The 22,706-nt window shown below is 40.8% G+C and overlaps 1 protein-coding gene across 5 annotated transcripts in view; it reads right to left on the bottom strand.

Annotated features, from left to right (window-relative positions):
* Positions 1-22,706, bottom strand: part of LOC112920491 (cytidine monophosphate-N-acetylneuraminic acid hydroxylase) — a 152,040-nt gene that overhangs the window by 103,387 nt on the left and 25,947 nt on the right. The window lies entirely within an intron of this gene.

The following is a 22,706-nucleotide window of genomic DNA, read 5'->3' as shown; positions in this document are numbered from 1 at the left end:
TTCTCCCTCTGCCTGTGTCTCTGCCTCTCTCTCTCTCTTTCTCTCTCTCTCTCTCTCTCAATCTGTCTCCCATGAATAAATAAATAAAATCTTTTAAAAATAAATAAACCAGTACAATATAAATAATAAAGGACTACCAGAGAGTTGGTCTGCCCATCAGTTTTAAAAACATTCACTTCAAGTCCTTCTTCCTTCACTGAAATTACTCACTTCATTTCTTTTTTTAAAAGATTTTATTTATTTATTTGACAGAGAGAGAGAGCATGGAGGGGTGGGCAGAGATGAGGGAGAAGCAGGCTTCCTGGTGAGCAGGGCTCGATTCCAGGACCCCGAGATCATGACCAGAGCCAAAGACAGATGCTTAACTGACTGAGCCACCCGAAGCCCCCTCACTCCATTTCTAAATGACTTTTCTTTCTCCTGAATTCCTGGAGAATTCTGCACCTCACAAATGGCACTGAGGAAGAATGAGTAATACTAAATTCTCTAAATATGTTATTTATGTTAGCTGTGTCTCTCTGTAAGATTGTAAACTTTTGGAGCACAGGGTACATGACTTGGGACGTGTATCCACCAGGATGTTTACAATGGCACAAAGGGGATGACTCAATAGCACATCATCAGTCAAGGAGCAAGACGGTTTTAATCTGTGCTAGTTGGGGAAATATCAGTTAATATGATAAATGAAGAAAGGATTTATATGTAAGGCAACTCTTCTAGGTAATACCTGGCCCTGAGGGTGGTCTTCTCCTTCCCAGATGAACAAAGTCTCTCAAATTCTTCCTTTCCTGATTCTATAACATATCATATATTTTTTAAATTGAAACACAACATATAGTATGGTGCACTAATCTTGAATGTACAGCTTTATGATTTTTTACATAGATATACGCCCATGCAACTGCCTCCAAGGTACATTGGTAGTACGCCAGCAAACTCCTCCCCTACCAATTCCCGCTCAAGTAGCAACCACTCTTCCAACTTCTATCACTCTAGGTTAGTTATGCCTACTCTGGAATTTCATATAAATGGAATCATACCGTTAATTATATCTGGCCTCTGCCTCCTACCTACCATTATGACTATGAGATTTATCCATCTTATTATACAAAGCAGTGGTGTGTTTCTTTTCATCACTGCATAGTATTCTATCATGTAAATATGCTACATTTTCTTTATTCTACTATTGTTAGATATTTGGATTGTACCTTGTTTTTACTTGTTATGATTAAATATGCTATGAATATTCTTGTGCATAATTTTTGGTGGACATAAGCACTCATTTCTGTTAGGACTATACCTAGGAATGGCATAGCTGGGTCAAATGGTATATAAACATTAAAGTTTGATAGGTACCATCAACCGGTTTTCCAAAGAGACTATAGCAGCTTCCACTTATAACAGCAAATGTAAGAGTTCCTCTTGCAATATTACATGCTTTTTGCACAAGACATTTTTGCAGTGTTTTTTAACATGCAGTCAGTCAATTGGACATTACCAGTTGCACATGAAGCAGCTATGAATTGTTATGATTGGTTTACCAGTTCTAATGCAAGCATATGGACAACTCAAGTGAACTGGCACCCAAAAGTATGGTATGAGGACCAGATGCATCACAAAAACGACTTTAAATCAGCTAGACAAAGGAGAACAGACCAGACAATAACACGTTGGTTATTTACACTTGGCTAATGGTGATTCAAGCTTCTGAGAGAAGAGCAAAGGTTGGCCTTTACCAGAAGTGCACTCTCTAGTATATTTTATTGTTGGAGACTGTACATTTATTACGTTTCATAAATTTTATGTAAGCCTCACCTAGAGAAAAGAGGCAGGAAACTGCCAGGAGAAACGCACAATCACCTGCCAACACTGAGGAACCTAGACCTGTGTTTAGAAATATAAGAAACAGAGCATAAAAGTCACCACACACAAATAGAGGAAATTAGGTATCAGAAACAATAGCAAGTTGAGTGATCAGAGCCAAAATCCCTCTCCCCAAGATGGACTTAGTACACAAGAGGGAATTTTTAAAAAATCTTTTTCATTTGTGCATTGATGTATAAACATCAAGGCAAGACCCTAACTGAATTCTCCTGAAGAAAAAAACAGGTCTAGTGAAAACTTTTCCACTTGTTGAAATGTTGACAGAGAAGGAAATTAGGATTCTGGAGAAGGAAGTTCTGGAATGAGCACAAACAAGTAGGAGGTGGGAGGAGAGGTGGAAGCATGAGGGCAGGTCAAGCCCTGCTGGGGAAGCGGGTATGTGACAGCTCCTGGGATGGGGAGATGGAAGGACTTTCAAGGACAGCATGTGCTCTCTGGCAGGTTGTGATATCACTCGCTCCTTACACCTCCAACAAAGAGAGCCCCACACAAGTGAACGGCACTTGGGAGGCACAGGGAAAGACATGTTCTCTGTCTGGGCCAGAATGGGTTATAAGGAGGAGTAAGGTCAGGAGATCATTGGCCAAAGAAAACTAGACCTCTAAGGGATCATATGTACAAAATCCATTGGAATTAAAAAGAAAAAAAAGTCTAGGGGAGGCATTAAATTTCTCATTAGGCATGGGATTGGGAGTTAGACATTTTTTTGAAGTCTCAAAGGACAAAGTGGCCTGCAGGAAGATATTGCAGAGATGGAACAGAAACTATGAACAGGAATAGGAAGGGAACAAACGGTTGTAAGGAATAGAAAGATAAGTACCCAAACCACAAAGACTCATCAGAGACCTTAACTAAAAGAATACACCCAAACTATGTTTAGAATCTATGAACTAGGAAATCAACTTAAGGAATCTCCCCCACCCACCCACCCCAAAAAGAGAGAGAGAGAGAGAGAAATTATGAAACATAAACAGTGAGAATAAATAGGAATTTGTCTTTGGAAGGAGAAAAGAATGAATTGAAAAGGAATGATCAAGGAAATAATAAGATAACTTTTTTTTTCAGCTGAAGGAAAACATTTCATACTTTTTAAGGATCTAATAACTGTTGGGCAGGAATACTGATAAAAGACATACTACAGGTAATCTGATGACGTTTACAAGGAACAAAAAAAACTCCGACAAGAAATCCTACAAGCTTCCAGACTGATCCACTATCCACCCTACTTCCTCCACCAAAAGCCCTCCCCTAGAGCAGCATCTCACCAGGGAAAAGATACCTGCTGGTGTCAGCCCTTTCATTTGCAATGAAATGTTGGGGGAATGACAGGAGAACGAGGGGACTTTACAGTCTGATGGTGACACAAGCATGGCTCTAAAAGAACACCTTTTCAGACTCAACAGACTCAGAATACACGTTTCAACTGTGGCCAGAGAGTCCCCTCCTTGGTACCCACATCCCCTCAGTCGCAAACTCCAGTGAAAAACCCTGGTAACAGGGCAGCCTGGGTGGCTCAGCGGTTTAGCGCTGCCTTCAGCTCAGGGCTTGATCCTGGAGACCCGGGATTGAGTCCCAGTTGGGCTCCCTGCATGGAGCCTACTTCTCCCTCTGCCTCTGTGTGTGTGTGTGTGTGTGTGTGTGTGTGTGTGTGTGTGTCTCATGCATAAATAGTAAATAAAAAATATTTTAAAAAAAACAAGAAAGAGAAAAAAGAAAAACCCTGGTAACTGAACTTCCTAAAGAAGTGTACCAGTCTTCCCCAGTGGAAGATTTGTATTCTGCACAGTCTTGCCCACACTGCACCCCTATTCTCTAGATCTCCAAGCACTGTCCTATTAAAAAATCTCCCTGAGATGACGGTCTTCTAGCAACTGTCCTCTCTTTCTTTTTCATTTGCCAAGTTTTTTGTTACTCTTATTCCTCTCCTCTCCATGTCCTGCCTTTCACTCCCCCGTGGCTGTCTGACTTCTTTCACCAGTGCCCAGAATGAAGGCCATCCAGGGATGTGTGAGAAGCATCTACCAATTCTCACCTTACCGGCCTCACTGTTACACTCCGTACTGCTGCCCATCTTCTCCCTTGAAACTTTCCACTCTTTAGAAATCACAGAATGACATACGTTCGCTCTGGGGTCTTCAGAACTACTTGTTCTGTTTGTTGGGCATGGTTTGTTTTTCTCCTTTTCTGCCTGATCTTACATGCTCCTGTTCTCCAGGCTTCCTTCCCACATTACTCCTTTCAGAGAAACTGTGTCTGTCTTGCTCATTTGTTTCCAGAAATCAGAACGTCCCCATGGAAAAAGAGAGATATGCAAGAAGGATCCAGGGATATCTCAAAGAACCCAAGCAATGGAACCCATCCAGTTTCATGCAGGCCTAGAACCTCTTCCTTTTTGTCACTAGAGGTAAAACACTTATCCCTCCCTCCTTGTGTTTCCACTGTGTGTGGCAATAGAAACAATGACCATGACTAATTTCAACTGATACCTTCCCATCGAGTATGACTGGCCAAAGTAAAGGTCCTAGCCTAGCCACTAGCCAACAGCTCTGTAATGCAGAGCTCTCATTTTTAAGATCTATGCCAGAAGCCCACAACCTGTCAAGGTATTTGGTCTGTATGCTCGGAGGAAGACTTCCACTGTGCCTTTCCAGCATGAAGGACACATCAGTTCCACCACACACTCACAGTACACCTCTTGGTGTTAGGTCATAGACTAAGTGCTGGGGACGTCAAATCAAATAGGATATTGGAGTGTACAGCCTACTGAAAAAGACAGACATCTAGTTGGAAATGTCAGTGAAATATGACAGGTGACCAATCCCCCCACCTTGGTTCTCAACTTCCTCCCTCAGTCCATAATTTCAGAAGCCTCAGGCTATTGTCCCTTTCTCTCCTAATTCTTCAATCTCTCTTCTCTACCTGGCTCCTTCCCTTTGGCATTTAAACATGTGCAAGCCTCTCCAGTTGTTGTCATTGTTGTTTAAGATTTTATTTGAGAGAGAGAGAGAGAGAGAGAGAGAGAGAGTTAGGGGAAGGGCAGAGGGGCAGAGGGAGAGAAAGAATCTCCAGCAGACTCCATACTGAGCACAAAGCCCAATATAGGGCTTGCTCTCATGACCCTGAGATCACGATCTGAGCCAAAACCAAGAGTCAGATCCTTAACTGACTGAGCTACCCAGGTGTAGCAAGCTTCTCCACTTCTTAAAACTGATTTTTCCCTAATTCACTATGGACCCCAGCAATGGTCCTTTCTTACGGGAGAGTAGAGTTCACTCACTGTCTCTTTCTCCTCTCTTCTTACTTTCCAGTGACCCCTCAAGCCACTCAATATATTTTACCCTCACCATTCCACCAGAAGTGTTCTTCCTAAGATCAGCAGTATCTTCCATATCATGAGATCCAAATGATATTTCTCAGCCATCCATTCACTGGACATCTCAGCTCTACTGGCACCCTGGACAGCGTTCTCCCTTCTGAAACGCTCTTTCCCTGTGGCCTCCATGAAAGCCTTCTTGACTCTTGGTCCACTTCATCTCCTAGCTCCTACAACATCAAGCCTGTCCCTCCGAGGGAACACGGGGCCTCACCCATATCCATAACAGTCTCACTTGAACTTCAAGAGGAGCCTCCTAATTGAGCCTCCTACTCTCCTCCTGCCAATCCACCTCCAACTTACTTAGCATGCCTCAGCCAAAGAAGCTTTAAAAACACCAGATATAATCATGTCCCTTCCCTGCTTGCAGCTCCCAATGATTCCCCGTTCCTTGAGGATAAAGTCCAAAATCCTTAGCATGGCTTAGAATGAGCATCCTGGTCAGACGTGTGCCTCCGTCTCCTGCCTTACCTGCCATTGCTCTCCCCAGCCCTGTGTCCATTTTGGCCAGTGTGACATTCTTATAGTTTTCCTGATGTTCTGTGGACTTTCTCACTTCAGCTGTTCCCTCTGCTGGAATATCCTCCTTCCCCATCTTTGCCTGGCTAACTCCTACTCACTATTCAGATTTCACTTTAAATGCCACTTCCTCTAGAAATCTCTGATACCCAAAGGTTTGGTTAAATCCCAATATAAGCTTCAATAGCATGTAGGAGTCTGCATTTCTCCTTCTTAACATTCTGCACACCTGTTATTACCTATTTGGTGTCTGTCTTCAGCCCTAAGCATTAAGCTAAGTGAGAGCAGGGGGTCTGCCTGTCTTGTTCATTGCTGTAACTCTAACACCTAGCATGATGCTGGGTGAATGAACAAACAGTAAATGCACTAGATGTTATAAAAACAGCTAAGAGGGACACCTAAGCAGTCATCACAGGAAAATGAGGGTCAGGCCTTTTCCAAATCTATACTACTACAATTTCTATGGGAAATTTAGTGGAAACCTGAGGACAGATTTATAGAAAGAGCCAGATGTTTGTAAAGGGTGAGTATATTTACCAAGAAAACAGGGGGAACATAGCTTTTAAGAGAACCACTGTTGTTCTAAAGGTTTATAACATAAAATACAAGATTCAGGGTGTGACAGTAACCAGTAACTCTGGCCAGTAATATGGCTCATATTCTGAGGAAATATTTGTTATATTAAATTCTTGTTGCATATTTTCAGCTGAGTAAAGGCATGGCGGGATAGGTATAAATGACAGCTTCTGTGATGCGGTCTTTGAAATTAGCTCACCTCACAAATCAACATAGCCTGGACCTAGGAATCAAGGCTTTCTACAAATGAAAATTTGACCTAGATAACAATCAAGGTTTCTAAAGTCATAGATGTTTAGGGCGGAGATGGACCTGATATTATGCAGCGCATCTCTACAACCTTCTTCTCCCACCCCTCCTCCACCCAGTATACACAATACAGGAAGTGGAGATCCTAAGAGGTTAAGTCACTTCCCTAAGGTTCTATGTCTGGTTAGTGGCAACTGGTTGACAGAAAGCAGATTTCTACACCAGTAGAACATAATTCTTTCTGACTCTGCATTCCATACACTCTAATTTTATGGAATTTATAAGCCTTCCCCAAACCATGGCCTGAAAAATGGTTTTCTGGAAACTCTTACCTTTCTCCAGTCTCTAATCCTGATTCACCAAATAGTCACCCTGAATAAAACGAAACCATTAGGTGCGCTAACAAATACCTTCCCTTTACCACTCACACTGCTGAAAGCCTTAGGAGGTAATAACAGTAGTGGCTGGAGAACTTTGAATAACATCTTGACATAATATTCTGTTCTGCGGCATTATGTAACATCGTCCCTTTTTGTCCATTGTGAGTTCTGGGAAAAATAATCTCCCTGATGTTACAGAATATTTGGGAAACTTTTGTGTTTTAAAACATTATTCAAGATGATCCAGCAATTCCACTACTAGGTATATGTCTGCAAGAATTTAAAGCATAGAGGGACTCAAACATATACTTGCATATCAGTGTGCTGCTCTGGACATATTCACAATAGCCAAAAGGTAGAAATGACCCAAGTGTCCATCAACAGGTGAGTTGATAATAAAATGTGGTGTCTATATACATCATGGAATATTATTTGGTCATGAAAAGTGAATAAAATTCTGAGAAGTGTTATAACATGAATATAAGTGGAAAACGGTCCACTAAGTGCAATCGCTCTGACACAAAAGGACACATATTGTGCCATTCCACTTAGGGGAGATACTTAGAACAGGCAAATTGAGACAGAATGTAGAATAGCTTCCAGGGCTGGAGGAAGGAACAGGTAGTCCCTGCTTAATGGGTACATAGTTTATTTAAAAAAAAAGATTTTATTTTTATTTATTCACGAGAGACACACAGAGAGAGGCAGAGACATAGGCAGAGACACAGGCAGAAGAAGCAGGCTCCCTCGATCCCAGGACCCCAGGATCACGACCTGAGCCACAGGCAGATGCTCAACCACTGAGCCACCCAAGTGCCCCCATAGTTTCTCTTTGGGGTGATGAAAAAGTTCTGGAAGCAGATAGTGGTGATAGTTACATAACCTTGTAAATGTACTTAATGCTACTGATTGCATGCTTAAAAATAATTAAGAAACTGAATTTTATGTTATATATACTTGACCACAATTTAAAAAGTACTCCACAGCTTTCAGTTCCAGCCAAGATGATATCCAAAAACACGTTCAAGTAACCCACAAGAAGTACAAAAAAGAGAAACAAACAAGAAACAGAGGTAACAAAACAGAATAGCAAAGCTCTATCTAACATACTGATAACTACCTTCAATGTAAGTGGTCTTAATATACCAATTAAATAATTGAAATTGGCAGAGAGAATTTAAAAAGCATAATCCAATAATTTTCTGTCTATAAAAGTTAATTTCAGATGTGACACAGGTAGGTTGAAAGTAAAAACAAAACAAAACAGAAAAATATATAATATACACACATCAAACAGAAAGCAGGATTTGACTGTTCATATCAATTTAATCAGTCATCATTCATTTTAAGGCATACTTTAAAAATTTAACTCATGAGGGTACATGGGTGGCTCAGTGGTTGAGCATCTGGGGGACCAAATCCCACATCAGGCTCCCCAGAAGGATCCTGCTTCTCGCTCTGCGTATGTCTGTGCCCCCCTCTCTCTCTCTCTATGTCTCATGAATATATAAATACAATCTTTAAACAAAAAATCTTAACTTTTGGAATGAAAAAGCCAATATTTAAGGCTAACTGGATTCATATTATGATTTTCCAAACAAGCCAACATCAGTAAAGCATATTACCTTCTTAAGTTTCCCTTTTCACAAAACCCCAGTGTCCCCCTTCTGTGAACCATGAAGACTGAAACACTCTTGGATAAGAACAGACCTCCTTGCTCTGTGTGATGTTGAATGTCCTGCACGCACTCTGCTAGTCAAGTACAGCCTGTGCTGGTGGCTGTAGTCAGCTGGGACAGAGAATTTTAATTCACGTGTAGAACCGCAGCCCCAAGAAGCAGCAGTTACAAGCTAGGTTTCTTGGTTGCTCTTCTTCCATTCGAATTCAAGAACAGAGTTTCATGAATTGACTTCCTGGTCTGATGCATAAGACAAGGAACCATCCAGCATCTGAATGAGGGAAGTGTTTCTTAAGCCTGAGAACTTTTACATCCCCTCCTCACTTATGCTTTAAAGGCTGTGGCATAGGCCAGTATCTTCTTTCCTTACAAGGTCTGTTCCATTTCTGGTTTCCAAACTACCAAGAACTTAATTATGTGAACACGGAGAGGCAGGGATTTTTTTTCAAGGGGTAAATATAGTGGGTATGTGTGAATATAATTCCCAGGATCAAATACTAAATGAAAATGATGAAAAAAAGGTAAACCCAATGCAATGCATCCTTCCAGAACTAAACCCAACAAAGAATATATGACACTGACTAATATTTAATGAGCATCACCTGAAAGGAATGCGGACCTCCTTTTCAGATGGTCAGATTTTGTGTCAGATTACACCAGGGATTAGAATTTATGATCCACTAAAGCACTCTCTAGCCACTCATCTTCATCATCGTCCTAAATAGTGAGAACCCATTCAGAAGAATATACTAACTGTATGTGGGGTCGATTAAGGGTCAGCAATTTTGAAGGTCATGAGAAATATAAAGAAAATTATTTTTCTTAGGATAGATAGTCACTTCAGGGGAGCTACAATAAACTAAGGATATATAATTGAAGAGTCACTAGAACTAAACTTGTTTGCAGAGATAAATGTGTTATCCCCTATCATTCCAGCAACGTCAATCTCACATTACACTTTTCTAGTGGAAAATATTTGACCAAATGTCTTCCAGTCTGGAGAACGCTTTCCTAGGAATTAGGGAAAGTGGCAGACTGTATTTTCCAAAGATGACCACAACTTCCCATGGGCTATTCTTATAGTATGACTGCCTTTCCTCCCACTGAGGTGTGCCGTATCTTTGCTCCTTCCCTTCTACCTGGGTGGGAGCCTGTGACTGCCCCATGCAACAGACTATGATGGAAGTAATATTACATGGCTTCTGAAGCCTGTAGTAAAAGACCACAGCTTCCACCTGGCCTTCTCTCTTTTGGGCCTGTCCTTGGAAGCCAGTCACCATGTTAGGAGGAACCTGAGTCACTTGAAGGAACCACACAGAAGGTGTCCGGTAACTCCAGCTAAGGGCTAAGCCTCTACCCTCCCCAGACATGGGAGGCAGCAAGCTGTCCAATGTTTCCATCCCCAGGTACTCCAGTGTTCCAGCTGAGGCTGCAGACAGCAACGCAGTAGAAACAAGCTGTTGCTCATGTGCCCTGTCTGAGAATGCCTGATCCACAGACTCTGTGACCATAATAATAAATGATTGTTTTCATTACTGAAAAAAAAATGCTCAAGGAATACTTAAATTAAGTCTCGGTTAGCATAAAATGAGAGCATCACAAATACTGTCATGCTTAGAGGGTCACAGACACACTGCCCTAGAAGTAACAGTACTAATACAGTACAATATGGGGTCTATTAGAGAAAAGTAGCAGAGGACATGGAAATAGGGCTCTAGGGATGCCTGGGTGGCTCGGCAGTTCAGCATCTGCCTTCAGCTCAGGACATGTTCTCCCACCAGGGATTTAGTCCCCAGTTGGGCTCCCTGCAAGGAGCCTGTTTCTCCCTCTATCTCTCTGCCTCTCTCGTGTGTCTCTCATGAATGAATGAATGAATGAATGAATGAATGAATAAATAAATAAATAAATAAATAAATAAATAAAATCTTAAAAAAAAAAAAAGAAATAGGGCTCTACAACACATTTTGGTCCATTTACATTTTTTGGAGTGTGTAAAAGATGCCTACTTATAATTACCTGGGTTTAAAATTAACATCAAATTTCTTAATGCTACAAAATTGCTACACTATTGCTAATAGCAATCCATAGTTGCTCCCTAGCTGGTGAAGCCTGGGACAAATTGATTGCATCTGACTCCCCAGAGCATTTTAGAATCTAGTTCATCACAGTCACTCAAAACTGTTTAACAAATTAATCAGTCAGGCCAGCGGCTCCAAGGGTCCTTCTGGCTGCAGTTCTTTGATTCTAACTGGGAGAAAACTGTCATTTTTAATAAAATGGTCCTGACGATACCTACCTCAGAGAGCTGCTATGATGATAAATAAAGCTATCCAAATTCTAGGAACTATTTTGTTGTTGGTCTTCACTGGATAAAAATGACTCTTCTGCCAAGTTCAGAGTCACTGTGGATGTTTCGGAGAGCCTTTTAAAAATATGTATGAGAAAAAAAAATATATATATATGTATGGAGGAGGATGGGAAAGAGGGGTGAAGGAGAGGGCAGGAGCAAGGGTCAAACATTAGAAATATTATTATAGATGAGGAAAATGAAGGAGCTGATGGCAAGAGTCAAACTTGAATGCCAGAAAAGCTTTATACTAGTTAAAAGCTTTAAGCATTTACTCCTCATGACCAGGAAACTAAATTATGGAGTGGCCTCCAGAGAAGTTCCATTCCGGGTCTGTCACCTCATTGTCATTTCCTGATCATAACTGATGGGAAACTAGACTATAGTGTTTTAAAACTTACTGGAACAGAGAGAGCGGAAAAACCCAGTTATTAGTTTCCTAGTGCTGCCAAAACTAGTTCTCACAAATTAGGTAGTAATTAAAGTAACAGAAATGTGTCCCCTCATGGTTCTAGAAACCAGGAGTCTGAAATCAAGGGTTGGTTCCTGCTGGAAGCTGTAGGGAGTGTCTACACCTTTCTCCTAGCTTCTGTGGATTTATCACCTTGGTCTCTAGCTGTCTTCACACCACCTACAATCTGTATTTCTCCTCTGTGTCTTTTCCTTTTCTTATAAAGGCACTTGCCATTGGATTAGGGTCTACCTAGATAATTCAGGACAACTGCTCTTTTTTTTTTTTAATTTTTATTTATTTATGATAGTCACAGAGAGAGAGAGAGAGAGAGGCAGAGACACAGGCAGAGGGAGAAGCAGGCTCCATGCACTGGGAGCCTGATGTGGGATTCGATCCCGGGTCTCCAGGATTGCGCCCTGGGCCAAAGGCAGGCGCCAAACCGCTGCGCCACCCAGGGATCCCAGGACAACTGCTCTTAAGATGATTAATATTATATCTATAGAGACCTTCTTCCTAAATTAGATGAGAGGTTCTGATAGGCATGTCTTTGGGGGTTAAGTGCAGTCATCAACCCACCATAGCTTGTTTGCATGATTTTGGTTTTGGAAGAAAGCTACTACAATAGAAATATAAGCTGAATGGAAGCAAAGGCTAAAAATAAAAAGTGTGAAGTTTCCCAGGCAGTTTCGAATCAACAGATGTAAGTTCCTTTTGGTATCCTCTTCAAAACTTTGTGGTTACCTTTTTAAAAATTGATCCAAGCTAGGAACATTCCTCAAATGGTGACCATGTACTTCACCACTAAAGCCTACCACCTTCCTAATTAATATGCACAGAATTTAATACAAACTTTCTCAATCATAATGTACTGACATATATAATTACTTGAGAGGAAAGAGCATAAATAAGCAGTCTAACAGAGTTTGAGGTACCATGTACTAAATTTAGATTGTTTCCAATAAGGTGATGGGCTAAATACCTGAATGAATTCTCTTGTTAAAAAAAAAACTAAAAATCTGACAATCTTAAGAGAGTCAAGGAGCTGTCACAAAAGTAAGGAATTATAAAATCAGAGACTGAATACAAAATAGGCTGTAGCCAGCCATTTCCCAAACAAGGAGGGAGGAGAGGGACCCTGATCTTTGCATTCATGGCCTCAGATAGCTCCAGAGACACAACCCAGAGAGAGCCTGCCAAGCTGGGGAGTCTAACAGGAGATCTTCCCCCAAAAGTGATCCCAGTGGGTAAAACCATCACTTTGGGAATGAATGTAGGAATAAAATGGTTTTGCTCCTCAATCTCCCACTTCTACCATCGGAACCTCAGTTCCAGGAGATAGGCAAGAAAATTTAGCTCAAATTTTAGTGCTAAGTAAAAGAGAGAAAAAAACAGAATCTGGCCTCCAAGAGTTTTTTCAGCCTGAATTCACACTATCTGGGAAACTAGACAAACCTCTTGCTGAATATTTAGAGTAATCCTAGCCTCATAGCTCCCATAAACCTGGAAGAAGCAAATGCTGATCCTGTCTGGAGAGCTCCAGCTCTAACTTGGCTAATGATTTCTGCAAGCAAAGTTCCAGAGTAACAGAGCACAATTATTAAAGGAAGGACCAGCAAAAAACAAACAGACTGCATGAGAAGGTCCATCATGTTATAGTTAATAACTATAATTAACTATAACTAAAAAACTATAACAATGCTATAGTTAATTGACACATAGTCAATTCTATGTGTCCGAGACCTGAAATACGCATGTGTTTGTTTATGTACTTATACATATGTAATGTATGTATAAAGGAGTTACCAGGCAAATTCTAAGCAAGAGCACACTGACGTAGCCATAATTAACAATAAAGAAAGCATGTTTTAAGCAACAAATTATTGCCAGAGAGTCATTTCATAAAGATAAAAGGAGCAATTCATCAGAACCCATAACTTTTTTAAGATTTTATTTTTATTTATTTGAGAGAGCATGCATGGGAAAGAGCCAGAGCCAGAGCACGAGGTGGGATGAAGGGGGAGAGGGAGGAGCAGGTGGACGAATTCTGGGCTCCATACGACACCCCGGGGATCATGAAATGAGCCCAAAACACACTCTTCACCAACTCAGCCACCCAGGCGCCCCAGAAACCAGCACAATCTTAAATTTGCACGTACTACTAATAACCTCAACTTATACCAGCAACACTGTAAGGAGTTACAGGTGAATTCAAAATCACAGATTTTTGAACACTCGTCTCAGTAACTCTAGAAGCAGCAGATAAGGCACTTCCCCGGTCCGGGGGCGGGGCGCGGGAGCAGCAGGGCGCCAGCTAGCGAGGCCTCCCTTGCGTGCGAACGGGGGCGGGGGGGGTGGTGTGCAGGCGAGCCAGGGCCCCGGGACCCCCGGGGACGCAGGCGCCGCAGGAGGAGGCCGCACACCGCGGGGCGCCAGGGGCGGCGGAGTCACCGGGTCGGGACGCAGCATCCACCGGGAGCCGCGCTGGGAATCGCCCGGAAAGGGAGTCACCGCCCCGGGGGCCCGGCCGCCAGGCGGGAGACTCTGGCAAGACCCCTGTCCCGCCCGTTACCTCGGGGAAGGCTCCTTCCCGCCGCGTCCCCCGCCGGAGCCGCCCTGGAGGCCTCTGCGCCCCGCCGCGCCCCGCCGCGCCCCGCCGCGCCCCGCCGCGCCCCGGCTGCGCTCCCGGCCCCAGCCCCGCGGAGGGGGGCGCGCCGCTCCGGGGGTCCCGCGGGCCCGGCCCGCCCCCAGGCCCGAGCCCCTGCTCCACACCCCCCCCCCCCGGCCCCCGGGCCGCACCCCCTCCGCCGCGAGCCTGCACCTGTGACCCAGCCTCCGCCCGCGTCCCCTCCTCCTCGGCGGGCTCCGTGCGCTCGGCCCCCCGGGGCCCCGGACCGGGGCAGTACCGTCCCTCAGCCGCAGGGGCCTTAGAGAGGATGTGGTAGGAGAGGTGTCCCGCTTCCAGGCTGACTTGAGCCACGGTTGGAGAAACGGCAGCCCCCAAAGGTACAAATAAATGTTGGGACATGTCAAAACTAAAAAAAAAAAATGAGTACCGATGAAGAGGGTTTGGAGACAATCATCAAACGTGACCTGATGGATATTCTAAACACACCCACACAAATGGCCAATGAGCACATGGAAAAGTGCCCAACATTGTCATTAGACATCAGAGAACTATAACTTAAAGCCAAAAATTGGTAGGAAACAAAAGCATTAAGAATGACTAATGACTCGTGTATTTCTATTTCTGGCTACGATGGGTTAACAGGCACCAAATTTATCTTCCTGTTTGGAAAAAAAAAAAGAAAAAGGATGTAGATAGATAATAGGTATCCTATATAACATACCACTCAACAACTGCAGATTATACATTATTTTCCTGCACACATGTAAGAGCTACAATAACTGATCATACACAGGCTTCATCTCCATAAATGTCCAAGGAATAGTATCATACGGAGATACAAGATTGTACATATCATAATGCAACTAAGCTCAGAATAAAAAAATAAAGTGATAACCAGTAATATTCATGGTTGGAAATTAAGAGACATATATTGATATAATGTATTGGTCAAATATAAATAATAATAGATAGGAAATTATTTAGAACTATTACTAGTACAAACATATCAAATGTGAGGGATTCATTTGAAACAGCACTTACAGGGAAACACTCACATTACAAAAGAAGAAAGTTTGAAATTTAGTGAGCTAAATATTGAGTCCAAGGACTTAGAAAAAGAACTGCAAAATAAAGACACACACACAAAAAGGAAACAATAAAGAGTGGGATTTTATTAAATGGAAAACATGCAATAGAGATCTATTCAAAATGATCTACTCAAAAGTTAGTTCTTTGAAAAGACCAAAGCAAAATCAAAAAGGCTCTAGTGATATTACTAGTCAAGGAAAAAAGTAAGGAGAAAAGACACAAGTCATTATTATCGGGGACAAGACACTATACTATAGGTGCTGCAGACATTAAAAAGATATAATAATACTAGAAAAATCTTTCTGCCAATTCATTTAAATATGTCGATGAAATGGATAAAATCCTAGAAGAGTATCAAACCCAGAATATTCCATCAAAATTCAATTATATATCAATTAAAACTCTGCATAAATAGCAACACTAAAATATCAAGGGTAGGAAGACTTGGTTGTTAACATGTCAATTCTTCCCAAATTGATCTCTTGAGTCAATAGATTCGGTGGATTTCCAATCATAATCTCACTAAGATCTTTTTTGTAGAAACTGACAACTTTATTCTAAGACTCATATGGAAATACAAAGGACCTAAATAGCTAAAACAATCTTGAAAAAAAAAAAAGTTGGAAGACGTATACTACCTGACTTTAAAACTTACTATAGAACTACAGAATGAAGACAGTGTGGTAAAAGCAAAGGATTGAAAAGTTAGATTGGGATCGAATAGAACCCATTTGAAATGATAAACCACAATGAGATATCACTTCACACTTGTCAGAATGTCTAAAATGAAGAACTCAAGAAAAAACAGGTTTTGGAGAGGATATGGAGAAAATGGAACCCTTCTGCACTATTGGTGGAAATGGAAACTGGTGCAGCCACTGTGGAAAACAGTACGGAGTTTCCTCAAAAAGTTAAAAATAGAACTACCCTATGAACTGGTAATCACACTATTGGATATTTACTCAAAAAACACAAAAACACTAATTCAAAGGGATACATGCACTGTGATATTATGGCAGCATTATCTACAATAGCGAAATTGTGGAAACAGCCGATGTCTCCATTAACTGATGAATAGATAAAGATGTGGTGTGTATATATATATAAATGTGTGTATATATATATATATACACACATATATATAATGCAATATTATTCAGCCATAAAAAAAGTAGGAAATCTTGCCATTTGCACTGACATGGATGGAGCTAGAGTGTCTTTACGCTAAGCAAAATAAGTCAGGCAAAGAAAGACAAATGCTAAATACCATATGATTTTACTCATATGTGGAATTTAAGAAACAAAACAAAAAAAAAAGGAACAAAGAAAAAAAAAGACAAACCAAAAAACAGACTCTTAACTCTAGAGAACAAACTGATGGAGGTGGGTGGCGGGACACAGGTGAAATATGGGAAGGGGCTTAAGAGGACACTTTTCATGATGAAAACTGAGTAATGTATGGAACAGATGAATCACTATGTTGTACTTCTGAAACTACATCTAATGCTGCCCCACATCAGCATTAGATGAGAGAAATGAAGTACAACACCGTATGGTACCTATGCTAGAATTAAAATTTTTTAAATTAATAATAAAAAATGAAAATATTTTAAAGTAGAATGCAAAAACAAAAACACAATAGAAGTCTTTTGTTGTTTTTCAACAAATGGTGCTAGAACAACTGGACGTTCATATGGGGAAACAATTCGTCTTTATCCCTAGCTCACACCATATACAAAAATTAACCCGAGATAAACTTAAACACAAAACTATAAAGTTTTTGGAGGAAACATGAAAGGTACTTTCATGATTTGAAGATACACAAAGATTTTTTACAAATGATATGGAAAGCATTACCATGAAAAAGATATTAGCAAATTAGGCTTCATCAAAAACTTTTTAAACTTCTGCTTAACAAAAGACTTAAGAAAAATGAACAGGTGTGCCATAGACAGGAAGAAAATACTTGTAAAACATATATCTGATGAAAAACTCATGCCCATGATATAAAACACAAGAATTCCTACAACTCAAGAATAAAAAGATAAGCAACCCAATTTTTAAAAAGGCGCAATTTTTAAAAAGGCACAAGTTTAAACAGACATTTCATCAGAAAAGACAAACAAATTGAACACATGAAAAAGTGTCCCACACCAGCATTAGATGAGAGAAATGTAAATTAAAACCAAAAATAACTAGGAAACAAAAGCATCGAAATGGCTCATATATTTCCATGTCTGGCCAAGATGGAGGAGAAGGAACCAATTTACCCTCGTGTTTGAAACAACCAAAAAATAAAGGGGGGAGATGGTGTTGGGGAACAAAACATATGAAAGAACAGTGCTCAAAACAAATCAGATAATAAAAAACAGTGATTTCTAAGAACAGGGAAACCAGTTAGGGGAGCAGAATGATTGCCCCAGGTTACTATTTGGAGAGTTTCCAGGTCTCAGAGTAGGGAAGAGACACCTTTCCAGAAGTCTCCCTGATTTGAGGATGCTGCTGAGGGAATGGAGAGTGTGAGGCTGTTTTGTCTCCTGAGAAAAGGGGGCAAAACTGAAAAGGAACAAAGGTCTCTATTTGGGATCTCAGACTTGCAGTTTGAGGGGTACCTGGGTGGCTTAGTGGTTGAGCATCTGCCTTTGGCTCAAGTCATGATCCTGGGGTCCTGGGATCGAATCCCACATTGGGCTCCCTGCAGGGAGCCTGCTTCTCCCTCTGTCTGTGTCCCTGCCTCTCTCTGTGTGTCTCTCATGAATAAACTAAAATTAAAAAAAAAAAGAATTGCAATTTGGGGGGCACAGATTCTGGGATAACCAGGAAAGTGTGCCACTGGTGCAGGGAAAGCAAGGGGGTTTTTATAAGAAAAGAAGAGGTAATTATAGGGTTACGTAAAGGAGAGGGGGGAAAAAAAACCCCATATTGGTGCTGAGCAGTTCAACTGCTTGTGATGACTAACTTATTGGTAGTAGTGTTATCAAAAGAAACTGTCCCTGCTATGTATTCACTAACTTTGCTGTCCTCCTCTGATCCAAACACCAGTTGCTCTGTTGAAATGTCAGGAGCAACCATTTGTCACACAATTGCTATTTCTGGAGTTTGGGGGTTGGTTAGTTGGAAAGGAATATGGAGTCTTTCATGTCCAGAGGTTTTATGCAATCCCATAATCTCCCCTTTCAATCAAGATATTTTCTCAGGAAAATTTCACAGATCAGCATTGTTCCTTCATGGCTGGAGTTTAAAGTTCTGTTCTGGACCTCAGGTAAGAAGTGGGCTCCATACTTTATGAACCAGCCTTGGTTTTGAGAGGCAGTCAATCCAGGTTGCCTCATTTCCAAAGCAGGGCTCCCAAAGTTGGGCCTGGACTTTATAAGCTATCAGGTATTTAATAAGAGACATTTCTAGGAAAATACAGGTAAATGGTTGGAGCAAATGACCATCCCAGTGCTACCAGGGAGGGTTCTAGAAGCCAGGCCCCTACCCACCACTAATGGACTGGGGGCAGCCAGTGGCAGTCTGATGTGTTTTCCTGCTCTGCCATTTGAATGTGATCGTTTGTCTAATCATGGGCTGTTGTGGCAATTTCTCTGAAGTTTATCTCAAGTTGTCCAGCTTCATTTCTCCAGAGCTTCAGGGCAAAAGGGTAGTTTCCGTTCCCAATGACTCCAGGTGAGAAAAATGGGACAAAATGGGAAACCTTTCTTCGGAGAGTCACTGTCAGATACTCAAGGAAACCAGAAAGAATTCAGGAACCAGCCATTTCATCAGAAAACTGCATACACTCAAAGACCATCAGAACTAGAAGCTAATGGTCACAAAAATGTGTTAGTGAAACAATGATTTTTCTCTAAAATTCCCCTAATTTCCATCAAGGATAGCTAACTTAAGACTAATTTGTTTGTAAAATAATTCCAGTTTTAACAAAATGTAGCCTACTTATTTACATGAGTGAGACAATGTGGTTGACCATATAGACTCTTTAAAACCTGGTTTGCTGGAACTTTTCCTAAGGAATCTCTACGTTGAAATTTTTAAAAAATATTTTATTTATTTATTCATAGAGACAGAGAGAGAGAGAGAGGCAGAGACACAGGCAGAGGGAGAAGCAGGCTCCATGCAGGGAGCCCGATGCGGGACTTGATCCTGGGTCTCCAGGATCACGCCCTGGGCTGCAGGCTGCGCTAAATCGCTGCGCCACCGGGGCTGCCCTACATTGAAATTTTAATAGCCTCTCAAAGCCGGAAGCCAACCCAAATCCTTGCCATCAGACTCTAAAACCTATAGGTGTGGGTGAATTTTTACCAAATCTCTGTAAGTCATAGATACCTGAAGAGAAAATGTTTTCTTAAATCTGGAAGAACAAACATTAGGGAAATGGAATGTTTCAAACAAGAGTCATAAAAACTACAATCATCTTCCTCAATTCATTCAGTCCCGTGTTAATTAGTTCTTGTTCTGTTGGAACCAGATTTCCCACCAGTTCTAGAAGTTCTTACCCAGTTTCGTTTTATAATATTAAGGTTATCAGAAACATGTATTTGTCAAAAGTCCTCTCCACAAATCTCCTTGAAGAAGAAACACATTTGCAAGAGCATCAGAGTAAAATAATAGCTGAAAATGATAAAAGACTTAAAAATGGCCATGGTTAGAGATCTGGTGAGAGTTCATCACAATGCAATTGACAAGGAAAACTGGTTATTTCTATGACACATGACAGTTCTATAACTAGAGTTACAAGTGGTAACATTATGCCAGGGCATATCAAAACTTTAGGAACTTCATACAATTTCTGAAATAGTTTTATTAATAACATTCCCTCATACAATATAACCTAAGAAAGTTTGTCATCACTTATCTGACAATGCTTCTCTTGTAACTGAACATACCAAATAAATGAGTCCAATTAGTTAAAAAGAGTTCATTTAGAATTTGAATTTGGAAACGTTTGCCAGAAATAGCAGAAGGTTTTAAAGCACATGACTGAATAGGATCAAAGATCATTACAAAACTGAATAATTATCTATTAAACTGAAGCGCCAATAAAAGATTCTAAAGACAAATACAGACATAGTTGTTAGCAAAATTTAGCTCTTATTGAGAAGATTCCATTTTCCTGAGTTAGCAAAGAGCTGATAAAGACAAAACATGGAGACTTTTTCTATACAGATTACATGAAAGATAAAGAAAAACTTTGCCTATAATTCCTTACTGAGAATACACCAATAATCTGAGAAAACTTGATCACTTTAACAGAGAGAAAAACCAAATTTATCTTGCAGCAGTGTATTTTGAGATTAAAACTCATTCATTCCATGGGCACCTGGGTGGCTCAGTCAGTTAAGCATCTCAGGGTCCTGGGATTGAGGCCTGGGTCAGACTCCCTGCTCAGCGGGGAATCTGCTTCTCCTTCTCCCTCTCCCTCTGCCTGCTGCTCTCACAATCTCCCTGTTTCTGTCAAATAAATAAATAAAATCTTTATAAAAAAACCTCATTCATTCCAATTTTAGCCCTGACCATACATAAAATTCCTTCCTCAAGATTCCTTTTTCACAGACTTTCTACAGCGTTCTTTTTTACATTCAGATTCTGTCTATGTTTTTTCTTCCTTAACAACTAACCTCATGTCAGGACAAAGCTAGCTTCTTTCCTCATCCATTTTCTCACCAAAAATACACATCTCCTTCTCTTTGCATACAGACATGTTTCCCTTATTGTTTCTAATTGTTTCATTATATTTATTAGAATTTTTAACCCATAGAAACCTTAATTTCTAATGAAAACTAAGAAATAAACAACTAAATTGTTATGCCAGCTTTCTGTAGATGGCAAATTTATGAATACATTTAATAATTTTTAGAAACATATGCCTCAAAGAAACAAGAGCAAAAATGAACTATTGGGACTTCATCAAGATAAGAAGCTTTTGCACAGCAAAGGATACAGTCAACAAAACTAAAAGACAACCTACAGAATGGGAGAAGATATTTGCAAATGACCCATCAGATAAAGGGCTAGTTTCCAAGATCTATAAAGAATTTATTAAACTCAATACCAAAGAAACAAACAATCTAATCATGAAATGGGCAAAAGACATGAAGAGAAATCTCACAGAGGAAGACATAGACATGGCCAACATGCACATGAGAAAATGCTCTGCATCACTTGCCATCAGGGAAATACAAATCAAAACCACAATGAGATACCACCTCACACCAGTGAGATTGGGGAACATTAACAAGGCAGGAAACCACAAATGTTGGAGAGGATGAGGAGGAAAGGGAACCCTCTTACACTGTTGGTGGGAATGTGAACTGGTGCAGCCACTCTGGAAAACTGTGTGGAGGTTCCTCAAAGAGTTAAAAATAGACCTGCCCTACGACCCAGCAATTGCACTGTTGGGGATTTACCCCAAAGATTCAGATGCAATGAAACGCCGGGTCACCTGCACCCCGATGTTTCTAGCAGCAATGTCCACAATAGCCAAACTGTGGAAGGAGCCTCGGTGTCCATCGAAAGATGAATGGATAAAGAAGATGTGGTCTATGTATACAATGGAATATTCCTCAGCCATTAGAAACGACAAATTCCCACCAGTTGCTTCAACGTGGATGGAACTCGAGGGTATTATGCTGAGTGAAGTAAGTCAATCGGAGAAGGACAAACATTATATGTTCTCATTCATTTGGGGAAATATAAATAATAGTGAAAGGGAATATAAGGGAAGGGAGAAGAAATGTGTGGGAAATATCAGAAAGGGAGACAGAACATAAAGACTCCTAACTCTAAAAAAAAAAAAAAAAAAAAAAAAAAAAGACTCCTAACTCTGGGAAACGAACTAGGGGTGGTGGAAGGGGAGGAGGGTGGGGGGTAGGGATGAATGGGTGACGGGCACTGAGGAGGGCACTTGACGGGATGAGCACTGGGTGTTATTCTGTATGTTGGTAAATTGAACACCAATAAAAAATAAATTTATTATTAAAAAAAAAAAAAGAAAAAGAAACATATGCCTCTGGGATGCCTGGGTAGCTTAGTGGTTGAGCATCTGCCTTTGGCTCAGGTCATGATCCCGGAGTCCTGGGATCGAGTCCTGCATCAGGCTCCCCACAGGGAGCCTGCTTCTCCCTCTGCCTATGTCTCTCCCTCTCTCTGTGTCTCTCATGAATAAATAAAATCTTTAAAAAAAATAAACATATGCCTCCTCAGAGCAAATTTCTCAGCATGGCTCAAAACATGCTTACTAACATACCCAAAACCTTTAGCTTCTCTCTAAGAGAAAGTCAAAAGTAGATGAGCCTATGGTTAATCATTAATGTTTCAATATTTTATCTTATTTGGAAATGATCTAGACTTGCTACCCACCATGTAATTTAACTTAGCAAAAACTAAGGTTTTAAGTTATTTGCCCCCCCCCCCGCAAAAAAGTTGGGGGACATAATTATTGAAAAGTTCATTTATAAATCTTTATCATATATTTAATTAATTCACTTGCTCTTAATAATTATGTTTAGACTAGTCATAAAAAGTTCATGAG

Source organism: Vulpes vulpes, chromosome 12 (assembly GCF_048418805.1).
Source record: "Vulpes vulpes isolate BD-2025 chromosome 12, VulVul3, whole genome shotgun sequence".
Lineage (NCBI taxonomy): Eukaryota > Metazoa > Chordata > Mammalia > Carnivora > Canidae > Vulpes > Vulpes vulpes.
This window is presented reverse-complemented; position numbering and strand designations above follow the sequence as displayed.